Below are 4,756 nucleotides of genomic sequence, written 5' to 3'. Positions count from 1 at the left end.
GAAATAGCTGGTGAAGATCAGAATCTAAAAAATGTGCAGGTTGTGCACATACTCCATAGTATAGCACATTTTATAAGCTTAATTATAAGATGACCTTGTGATGAAATAAGTACCATTAATTTATTCACGTAAACACACATCTAAAGTAGCACACTGAGTTACTCAGCATATCACTAGCTTTTTATTCTCACAAGGTCACTATTAATTGCATGCAAAATTCAACTACTCCAAGGAAACCTAAAAATATTAGTTTCTCACAAACCCAGAGATACCTTTAAACCAAATTAGGTTGACTTTTGTATAAATAATACACCACTTGCTTTTCCCCAATTTTAAGAGAAAGGGAGTTAATTTTCTTACTGTGTTAATGCATGGACGCTCTCTACCCAAGAAGAAGACTGAAAAACTGATCACTCTTCAGAAGTTAAATAGCTTACTACTGCATAATGAAGAAAATAAAGGACTATTCCCACCATACCTGCTCTCACTGAACAGCAACATATTGTATTTCCATAGATTTCAAAGATGTCTCACAGGTCAGTAGTCTTTCAAAACATCACTATGTCCAAAGTTAGGACCTCCTCAGTGGGTAGACAAATTGGGCTATCATGTTTCCAAATGCAATGCCATCCACTGTAACCACAAATGTCTAGAAGTGTCCTTCTGCTTTGCAAAATGATTGGGAATACCCATTATTTTGTTCAGATCTCTCAAAAAGATGTGCAGAGAACAGAAAAACCATAGGCTCCAATAACAGTTCTTCTATTCCATGTATCATACTACTTTGGCGCATATATGCAATATGAAGTTGTAAAGTTTATACATGTTCTCATGTAGCCTTAAATTTGCCTTGCTCCACAGAAGAGATTAAAGTATCTGACATTATTTGAAAGTCACTTAGCTACTATCTTAAGATGCTATGCTTGGAAGGTGAACATTTTGCAGCAGCCTATCTGGTTTTAATGTATGTTTCAATTTACAATCAATAATTTCTATGGTATTGAACAGGAGCTGAAAACATCATGTATTTTGAATATCAAAGTATAATTTGGAGAATACCAATGTGTAACTTTATTATGTATTTGAGTTCCTGGAAAAAAATGTGCTTAGGAAAACTAACATTCTTATGAACAAAGAACATAAATAAATACAATGTTTTGTTTAACTGAATCTAAGAAAAATACTGTAAAGCTTCAAATGCATAAGCTTGCTTTGAGAACAATAGCAACACAAAGATAATTGCTTCCATCTATTGTGGATTCTTTTCCACTCTGTAAAAACCAATATGCAGTATTCTCTACATTACCAATAAGGTCCAATTTTCCCATAAATTAGGTCATGCTGGCATTTCTTTCAGGGTAATTCTTAAATAAGTTTAAAACATGAAGTCTGAGGGCCTTGTGAGTAAAGCACTACACAACATCAAATAAGACTCAGCTGTAGATGGAGAATTCTGTTTGATTTTTGCAGGGCTAAAATTTGAAATGCACTTGCTTTTTAGAAGTGATGATAAACCCTGATTATTTTCTCATTAAGTGGTGAGTGCTCCAGCAACTTCTGAATAAAAATGAAGGCCTAATTCTCATGCTAAGCTTCTTTTGATTGAGTCTAAGTTCCTTCCATGATGCAACCCCCAAAGCTCTGTTAATATTAATAGAACTATGCCAATTTGTACCAGCTGAGCAGGACTTGAGGACCCTTTTCTGACACATACGAAGTGCAAAAAGGCCTCCGTATAAATAAAAAATAGTTCCATGTGATCACATCCTTGTCAGTGAATTCATGAGAAGTTTTGACATTGATCTCAGTAGGGTCAAAATTCCACACAGAGTGGCTACATACATACATACATACATACATATACGTAAGCTCTGTCATCAAACATAGTGAGATTTTGAGTTTTTTTCTTTTTTAGGAAGTATGAAAGATAAATCAGGTCTACCAATAATACACACACACACACACACACATGTACGCACACACACATATATATTATATGTATGTCATATTCTTTTTATGCATGGTTCTCAGAAAATTCAGCAGATGATTAAAATTTTCACAAAGAATCTTAACAAAAGTAAGTAACTTTATGTTTTAAAGAGGATTCCAACTTTATTTGAAATATTAAAAACGATAGTGGGTTTTTTAAATTTTCAAGTTAAACTAAACCTCTTGCTGACCTTGTCAGTTTGCCAACAGACAGCAGTTTATCATCTCAAGTCAGCCATCTTCACCTTCTAAAGTACAAACCCCTAATACAGATAAATAATTCATACCCATTATCTGTAAAGAATCAAGATGAAAAGATGCACAACTACACTTGTAACATTTAGCATGGCATTTTTTGGATTTACTTGAAAATGCATGTCTGTACATCAGTCTTGTGCAGATTCCATGGATGCTATAACAGCAAAAGATGCAGAAGACAAATGGGAAATAAAGGCTTTCTCTTCTGTTTTGAGAGAATTAACTTTAAGAGTGGAGAATGACAGGATATTAAAGCTTACTAAACACTTAAAACACAATGCAAACATTAATTACAGCTGATGTAAGTAAAAGCTAAATACACTCAGGATCTTTCAGATTTTCTATGCTATACATTTAAAGACAAGGTACAAATGGCATGCATCTTCAGCATTTAAAATGCATTTCACAGGTTTGTCTTTATTCTGATGTTTGAACGCAATTCAGACTCTTTCCCTTCCATTGGCATAGCTGGAAATTTCACCAGTGTTCACATACCCAGTAATTATTCTTAATGCTTTGAAGCTCCATTAGGTACATTCACCTCCTGTTTACTTTGTCCTCATCCAGTATTTGCTTCTGCTAAACAGAGACCACCAAGGCTGATGAATTCTTGAAGCTTTCTGGGGTGAGCAACTAGCCACCTGGCACCCAACAGAGACCACATGTTGCTGTATACATGACTTTTGCCAGGCAAAAAACACTCCTTATAAGTAAAAGGCTAGAACACAGGTCCATGGCATGACTTTGCTTTCAAGTTTTATATACAACATTGAAGAGTATGTTATCTGTATCCATTTCTGTTTTCTCTCAGTTCAGAAAACCCCATCTGAAGACACCAAGGTAAGGTAGAGGACACAGAAATTAAATTAAGGATGCAAAGGTATTTATGACTTTCAATGATTACACACAGTTGGAGGCATTTGAAAGATGTTTTTTGTTCAGGACATGTACTTTGTTTGCCAGAGTCAGCTGCAAGTTTCAATGCAATTAAAAATCCCCAAATGCCAAACAAGGTAAATGTTCACATAGATACAGTCCTGCTAAGTGTACACTCTTGTCGTCAATTCAGTGTTGGTTTCACAGTAACAAACACAAATTGTCCTCATTTCTATAGCATGTCTATGGAGTCATGGGCAGCAACAACAGATGCAGACTCAGTCTGTCACTCCAGAAGGAATATGAATGTGCTTAAAGCTGCTTCATTTATGAAGCGAACATGGAACTGTTACCTGCCTGAAGAGAAAAACAAAAATTATAATTTTGCTGCTTAGTTTTTCTGTCTGCATTGCTAAACAGCAGAGCTTTTCACAGACATACAGCATAGACATTTTTTCTTGTAATTTTGGAAATAGACAAATTCAACAACTCTTCCATAGATATTCCTTTATTTTGAAGGAATAATTATTGTTATAAGATATACTTTCTTGGTCCGACAACACACTTGCCTGTAAAAGCTCCTTGATGTCATCTATGGTGATGAAACAACTCTCATTGTTTTACAGAACTGTGCTTGTGCATTTTGGTTATCTGGCAGTCTCTGGCAGCAGACTTCCCTTTGAAGTCATCTGGGGAAGCCAATACCAAACTGAGTTTACATCTTTGGAAAAATCGGACAACTTGTCCCGTTCAGTGATGACTGCTCTGCTCAGTGAGCAGATGTTAGAACAAAACAGTTAAGGAGACTGGAAATCTCTGAAGTTGTAACTAACTTGATCACAACAAACACTCTGAAATACATTTGAGAGTGACCGCTACAGGATGACCTGCAAAACTTGGATTGCCTGTTATACTCTTAGGCTGCTCTTTCTGCTCATAATGTTAAATGAAGCATTCAGCACTGTCTGAATCTTCCAGGCTCTTGCCAGAGATGGATGGATTAAGTACAGCACAACTCCTGTGGTAAGAAGCCTCTTCCAGAGACATGCACCATTCTGCAGAGGACCAGCTAGGACTGAGAAAGCTCATTTGCCTTTGCTGCTAACTCTTACACACTAAAGCAAGAATCATATATCTGATAGAGCTACAGAGTCTGCAGACTGTGCTGAGTAAACAACAATTAACAGATGCTCAGCTTTACTTGGCCTGTTCTCCTGCACTCACCTGCTAGTTTAATGATTTCGGTTTTGAGATTATGCTGCTTTGAAGCAGCTGTAGGACAACAGTGGAAGACTTATCTGTATCAGCTTTCGCACCAAGAAGGAGAAGCAGTGGCTGTCCTTCATTTGAGAATTCTCGCATATTTCATTTTGTAACATTTTCAGGTTAAAAGTCAAATGCCTAAACTGATGATATAAGATTAATTACATTTGCTGCTAAGGATCTTAAGCATAAACAAAGCCTACTGATAACAAGTTGTTGTTTTGTTTTGGTCTTTTTTTTTCCCAAAATGGACTTTGAATCACTTTATATTTCAGCAGTCAAAAGTTATTAAGCCTGTGGTAAGACTCTCAACCATAACAACTTACCAGTACACAAAACAGTAACAGTGTTGAGGGAGAAAAACCAACAA

The sequence above is a fragment of the Psittacula echo genome (genome assembly GCF_963264785.1).
Source record: "Psittacula echo genome assembly, chromosome: 1".
In the NCBI taxonomy this organism is placed as follows: Eukaryota; Metazoa; Chordata; class Aves; order Psittaciformes; family Psittacidae; genus Psittacula; species Psittacula echo.
This window is presented reverse-complemented; position numbering follows the sequence as displayed.